Raw genomic sequence first — 7,657 nt, 5'->3', positions numbered from 1 at the left:
ATTTATGTCCATTTCAACACGGTGGCAGAGCTACATGAAGTCATTTTATTTTAAATACAGACGTCCTGATCAAAGTCTCAAATTCAATGACATTCAAATAATATTTACTCTATAAAATTAAGACACTTGAATAAGACAATAAACAATAAGATCTTACCAGATACAGTTAAAGTGACAGTTTTACTACACTTTGGCTGATATGATCTCATGTGGAAACCACAGCACTGATATTCACCAGTGTAATCTGGAGACAGAGGATTTAATGTGTAGCGTTGATCTATGTAGTAGGGAATAAATTCTCCACCATCCTTGTAGATTTTATAATGCCAGTCAGTGACTCCTCCTTCCTTCATGTCACATATGAAGGTAACAGACTCTTCAGTGAACAAAGGGTGACCAGTAGGGGTCAGTAGTCAGCACAGCATCTACAACCAAACACAAATATTCTCCTCAACTTTACTCAGTTAACAACATAAAATAAACTGACTTCTATTTGACTCTACAGTCTGTTTAGATACATAGATTAAAGTAATAAATATACTGACAAAACAATTCATGGATGAATTACGTTCAGACTAATCTTGAATGAATAAAAATAATAAACAGAGAAACTGACCTTGAGCATGTCCACAGTAGAGGAGTGTATCCAACACTAAAATAAAAGTCAAAACTTCAACAATAAAGAAATATTTAAAAAATAACTGGGTTTCTTATGACATTTACAGTTTCATATGGTACCAGATTAGTGAATAAATGTAACAAATGAAGAACCAATATTATCTGTCTGTGACTATTCAACACAGTTGTTGGCTCCTGAACTACATCAGATCACCTGTCAAAACCCTGCCTACATGTATGAAGATAAATAGTTGGTACTCACAGGTCAACAACAGCACACACAGAAAAGTGTGTCCATCCTCACATCCAGCACTGACACTCTGTTGTTGTACCTGAGAAATACTTCCTGTTTGTATCAAGAAAAACTTGGAACTGCAGTCTATGAAGAGAAACAGTGAACTGTGAGGACAAAAAGAAGATTCATGTCAGTATGAGATCACTGGGGTTCTGCTAATGTTTTATTTCTGTCCTGTTAGTCCATCCCACTTCCTTCTGTCTTCACTAAAACTCAAAGCACTACACTGGGTTTGACCACAGAACACTGTGACACTTCCTGTCCTCCTACTGCAAATACAAACTCAGTTCACACTTGATTCTATCAAACCTACAACCATACGAACTTAGAGTAAATATTTATTTCAACACTTTACCTAAAATCACATTGTTGACTGTAAGTATATTTGTGTGTGTTATATTGTATATATCCAGTGCATCATGACTGTATTGAGTTGTACTGTGTTTGTACTGAGTTCATGTACTGACAACGTATCACTCTGCTTCAGACAAAGACTTCAACTTCATACCAGGAAGCAACAACTGCAGCATCTGAAGAGGAAAAAAGAATTGTGAGAAAAGAGGAAGTTACACTTCACATCAATATGAGATCATCCTCACATCCAGCCCCCACAACATCTCAGACCACTGCTCTGGGTTTAACATGTTGACGCCTCCTGTCCAGCTACTGCTAATACAAACTATGTTAACTCTTGATGGTAAAGATGATGTAGAACTAGTCAAACTGTGAGGTCATAGACAATGAGTGTTGGAAGTGATATTCACATGTTGCTTTATATCATTTTATGTCTGACTCCTTGAAAAGATCATTTCTGATCAATAGTTATCAAGACTTTGTTGCACTATGCACATAGTCGTATGATGCAGTGAGTAAATATCAAACAGTAACAATGAAGAATGTTGCATTAGAGAAAAATTGTGCAGCAACAAAACTGTTTCTCTGCTGTGTGCTGAAAGCTGAAAGCATCAAACTAGTCATCTACTGAACAGCAGACGTTTAGTTTGAACCTCAGGCTGAATTTCCTCTTTTCAAGGTGTCTCAGATAGAAATGATGAGGTCATTGATTGTCAGTAGAAAAGAAATAAACCTGTAGCAGAATGGACAGTTAGTAACTACATTCTTTATACTCATGAAGACATGGCACTTAGATCAGACACAAATGATTCTGTGTCATATATTAGGTATGTTTATTAATGTTACCAAGACAACAAAACAAAATATGAACATGAAATATGAACCTGTGTATTCTGTGAACAGCTTAGTACTGAATGTACAATAACAAGGTGTGTTTATTCATGGCACTAGGCCCAGTTTGATGTAAACTAGAATTTTAGACTATATATACAGTAGTAGGGGGTCCCTGCTCCATCTTTCTATCAGTTTGTGGTCCCATCCTGACCACATTTACAGAGGGACCATAGAGAGCATCCTGAGCAGCTGCATCACTGTCTGGTTTGGGAACTGCACAAGATGCTGCAGCAGATAGTGAGGACAGAGAAGATCATCAGAGTCTCACAACCCTTCATCAGCAACATTTACACCACACACTACATCCACAAATCCACAGCATCATGGATGAGCCCACACACCCCTCACACACTCTTCTCCCCCCTTCCATCTGGGAAAAAGGTACCAGAGCATTCAGGCCCACACAACCAGACTGTGGAACAGTTTCCTTCCTCAAACCATCAGACTCTTGAACTGACGGAGACTGGAAAACAACACAAACACATAAACACACTCACCCAACAACCGCAATAATATCACAACTATACTCAGAACCTGTCAGTCCTTTGCACACATCTTTGCATCCCTTGCACACATGATGCTGCTAATCAGTCAAATGTTTCCAACCATCCTAACTCATACTCTGTTAGTCTGATTATCAGTCTGTGCTGCTCTCTGTTCCGTGTAATGTCTTTTTCTAGCTGCGTTGTCTCCCAAGTGTTTTGTACTGTTTGTGTTGTAGTGTTTGTCTCTTGTTCTTGCACTGTTGACACTGTTTTCTGCACAAGCTTGCACACATCCTCTTTATGTTCAGTCCCTTGTATTGTACTTAGTCCTATGTCTTCAAGTAGCTCCATGGTCCTGGAGGAACGTCCTCTCATCCTCTCATATATGCTTGAAATGACAATAAAAACCTCTTTGACCTTTGAAATACAAGCATTTTGTTTGAAGAGAAACTTTAAATTGTAGCCTATGAAAAGAAACAGTGAACTATGTGGGGATTACTGCTGATATCATTTTCTGTTTGATTAGTCCCACTTCCTTTGCTGCACTAAGAAGAAGACTCACACCACTGCATTGGGTTAAACCAGCTCCTTGTCCACTCTGAACTCACAACTATTTTACACATGATATGAACTGAGAAGTCACCTCAATGTCACTCTAGCTGGACACGTGTAGATTTTGGAGTGACTTCTTAGACAACACTCAAAGTGATGTACTTACACAATAATCCCAGCACATGAAGCAAAGTGTGTCCCATCCTCACATCCAGCACTGACAACGTGTCAAATCCGTTTTAGAGAAAGATTTCTGAGATCGTCCTCACATCCAGTCCTCACAACGTGTCACTCTGCTCTGTACCAAGATAGTCTCTGTCTACTTCCTTCTTTTTTCAACAAACCTCACACCTCTGCAGAGGGTTTAACATGTTGTCACCTCCGGTCCAGCCACAGCAAATACAAACTGAGTTAACCCTTGGTGGTAAAGAAAACATGAAACTAGTTAAAGTGTGATGGAGAAGGCAGTAAGCATTGTAACTTATATTTGCATGTTACTTTATGTTATGTCATTCTATGTTGTCTGTTCATGTGATTAAATTAGACCCAATACACCCACTCTGTCTGTTTAGCCTTTGTGTGTATATGCAGCTATGCACAGCGTTACACTATCCAGTTAATAACTACATGTTTAGTAACAATTAGGGATTTTAGATTAAGGTATTAAAATACTAATAAAAGACTTAAGTCTAGACTGTCCTCTTTCTAGTGTGTTGAGAGACACAAGACAAGTCATCTACTGAACAACAGACATTTAGTTTGAACCTCAGGCTGCTGCATTTCCTCTTTTCAAGGTGTCTCAGATGGAAATGATGAGGTCATTGATTGTCAGTAGATAGAAATAAACCTGTAGCAGAATGGACAGTTAGTAACTACATTCTTTATACTCATGGAGACACCTAAAGGTTAGAAAACGATGTGCTCTAACAAAAGTCTTCCAGTCTTCAGCTGAGCTTGTTGCTGCTGACCGCGCCCGCCGATAGGGGACCCTCATTAAATTATGGAATAATTAAAAATAAAAAAATAATTAAAATAGGCCTATTTGTGGAGAGAATATGTAATATTTAAATAAAAGCTTTTTATTTGTTTTCTTCGTAATTGTCCTTGAAATTTTATTCTTCCTTCATATGTTCTATTTTCATGCTTATAGTGTTGTTCTTTATTTTTGTTGTACCACTGATCAAAGTGATCGGAGTCAAATTCCTTGTATGTGTTCACATATGGCCAATAAAGCTGATTCTGATTCTGAAATAGTGGTCAAGAACCCCCCCACCCCCGACACAAAAATGGTTTAGCCACTGATCAAAATTTGATGTTGTCATTTGATTTGAAGTTCAGGACGCTCAAAATGTCCGGTCAGCACAAGTCCTACCGATGAGAGAGATGAGAGAGAGACAGAGAGTCCAGTGGAGCGGGAGAGTCCCGCTGCCCCGTCGGAGAGTCTGAGCAGGATGGATCAGAGACTGATGATGATCACACACGTAATTCCAGCCATCCTGCATTAAGGCCAACTAAAATGACGGACTCTGACAGAGTGAACATCGTACATGTGATGGCAAAACCAATGCCTTTTTCACAGAGGGCAAAGGAATTGCCAGCAGATGCAGAGGGCAGGGAATTCCCAAACTATCTGACATATTCCACGTCCCACAATGCAAGAGAACAAATCGATAGGGACTGGATAGTATATAACAACTCAAAAAAGGCCTTATTTTGCCTACCATGCTTGTTGTTCTCCTCTGAAGTAGAGAAAAGGTCAACTAGTGCACTAAATTCCACAGATGGGATGAAAATATCCAATATAAAATACAGAAAGCTTTATGAGAGATTTCCAGAACATGAAAGAAACCGTTGACACAAACATTGTTACTGGAAATGGAAGAACCTACAACATTCTGTCCTACAGACATCTGGAACTGACAGCCAACAACTAAAATTGATGGAGACAGAAATCGAAAAAAACAAAAACAAAGCACTACTGAAGGTGCTGCTGGATGTAACACTGTACTTAGCCTTCAGGAATCTGCCATTCAGGGGCAGCACAAATACACTAGATGAGCCAGACAATGGACATTTTCTTGGCTTAATTGAGCTGTTTTGGCAAAGTATGACAATATCCTAAATGACCATTTACCAAACATTAGAGAGCACCGGCAACAGGGAAAGAGACTCCAAGCTCATTACCTTTCAACTGACAGCCAAAACCAATTTATTGAACTTTGTGCTCAGCGTGTCCTCAACACTATTTTGAAGCAAAGGCAAGTAACGACATTCTATTCCATAATGTGTGATGCAACCCCAGATGTGTCAAACTTGGAGCAAAATGTACTGTTGCTGAGGTATGTCAGTCAAACTTCCACTGAGGGTGAGTGGGAAATAAATGAATTTAAGGACTTTTGAAAAAAGACAGGAGAGGAAATCACTATCACTATGTGAACATGGGATAGATATAGCTGATTGCAGGGGTCAGTGCTATGATAACGGAGCTAACATGGCAGAAAAAGTGAGAGGAGTGCAAGCTTGCATACTGAATAAAAATCCCTTGGCCACATACTCACCATGTGCATCTCACACGTTAAACCTAGTTGGTGTCCATGCAGCCCGGACTGCCCACAAATACACATATTCTTTGGCTTCATCAATCAGCTGTACAAACTATTTCAGTGGCAGCCCTCACCGATGGGAAATCTTACCAAGGTTTTGGGTTGTTCTCTGCACAACTTGTCTGACACACGATGGAGTGTGTGGATAGGGGGCAGTGCCCCAGTGGAAAAACATTTGCCTGGTAGTGATCCAGGCATTAGACACCTTGATCACAACAGGTAACCTCACCCAGTGAAGCCAAAGCTGAAGCACAGAGTCTAAAGACCTACTTTCAGTCCTTTAATGCAGTTTTTTCTCCTCACTTTTTGGGTCAAAGGTGTTACAATGCATAGAGGATAGAAATCTTACCAGCCAGTCCTCAACCATCTCACTAGATGTACAAGCTGTCAATATAAAGGAAGTGGAGGAGGAGATTGCCTGCATGCGTGCATCATGGGACAGTTTTCTGACAGAGGCAACTGCTGCTGCCACGTCCATGGGCATCAAATCCCAGTTAGAAATGAGACAGAGAAAGACGAAGCATTTCTTTGATGAGCCAGAAAAGCAAGGGACAGAAGAGCAAAGCCCAGAGACCCAATTCAGAGATGGAGTGTTTCATGTTGCAATGGACAGAATAATCTCTCAGCTACATGTACGGTTTCTCATCAATGCAGCAGATATGTGACGAGTTCTGCATCCTGTGGAAATTCAGAAATATGCCCACAGGACAGCATCAGTGCTGTGAGAAAGCCCAGCACGTGAGACGCCATCTGCTGGTGAAACGGCAGTAGCGCAGTGTGGACAGGTCAGAATATATCAGCCACACTGACGAGCAGCAGAGCAGCTAGTGAGCAGGCTGAAGCTGCATGGACTCTATGTGTGTGTGTTCACCGTATCCTGTGTGCGTTCTTGAGGAAATTTAAGTGTTTTCTACCTCTTAGTTATAAATATTTCGACTTTCATTGCACTTTGTGATACATGGAAATATGTTTTGTGAGTTGAGTTAGCTAAGCTGAGCAGCTTATAGCACAGTAGCTGTTAGCTCTCCCCTTTGCTAGCACTGCAGCTAAGTTTTGGATGCCTGTGGTGGTTTAATGATGAATATTTAGTTTTTCTTAGCACTAAATTACAACTCAGTTTATTGTTGTGATCGTGTCTAAGCTTAATATTAATAAGAATTTTGAAATGTCGAATGTCAAATTATTTGCTGTTGTTTACACTCTGGATATATAAGCTAATGCTGCTAAGCACGTTTTGCCCCTGCTAAGGTTATGTTGGAAACTGTACAGTTTTCTCCACTGTTTACATGACATTACTGTTGCTCTATTGTGCTAAGTAGCAGTTCATACATAAGTAAGGGATATTACTGGTGAACTGTAAATCATATAGCAGTTTTATTTGAATGTTTATTCTGATTTACCTGTTGAATAATATTCAGAGAATATTTCTAATACATTTTATTATTTCCTTTATATTTTCAGACCACACACTAAATACACTCATGTTGTAAAGAACTGTGTTAAAAAAGACAAAAGGATCTCTCTGTCTAAGTTTCCTGATTCTTTAATGGGAATCAACGTCCATGGTGCTCCCCTCAACCAGCAATCCTTCATTGAGTCTCGCCCCTCGAAACAAGTGCATTTAGCTCAAAGCTCTGTGACAAATATAAGAAGGACCTCACAGAGTCCCTTTAAGACCAAATTCAGCACTTAAAGAAAATATATAGTGCAACTTTTGAAGACGGCCTTGGACCTCTGGAGCTACTTGATGCCATATACACAATAAGACTACAGAGCATTTATTGAGACCTGTGTGTCCTGCTGCGTGTTTTCCTGTTTCTGATCTGTGATGAGCAAGAAGGTCTTGATCTGTTCCA

At 39.8% G+C, this 7,657-nt stretch overlaps 1 long non-coding RNA gene across 1 annotated transcript; it reads right to left on the bottom strand.

Moving 5' to 3' along the window:
* Window positions 1–391: 391 nt before the first annotated feature.
* Window positions 392–914, bottom strand: LOC125023545. Its single transcript, XR_007114638.1, has 3 exons — window positions 881–914; window positions 617–652; window positions 392–425 (listed from the first exon to the last, which is right to left on the bottom strand). It is a non-coding gene; the product is annotated as an uncharacterized LOC125023545 (long non-coding RNA).
* Between the last annotated feature and the right edge of the window lie 6,743 nt (window positions 915–7,657).

This window comes from Mugil cephalus, chromosome 1 (assembly GCF_022458985.1).
Source record: "Mugil cephalus isolate CIBA_MC_2020 chromosome 1, CIBA_Mcephalus_1.1, whole genome shotgun sequence".
Lineage (NCBI taxonomy): Eukaryota > Metazoa > Chordata > Actinopteri > Mugiliformes > Mugilidae > Mugil > Mugil cephalus.
Note: the sequence above shows the minus strand (reverse complement) of the source record. Positions and strands in the feature narration are given on the sequence as shown.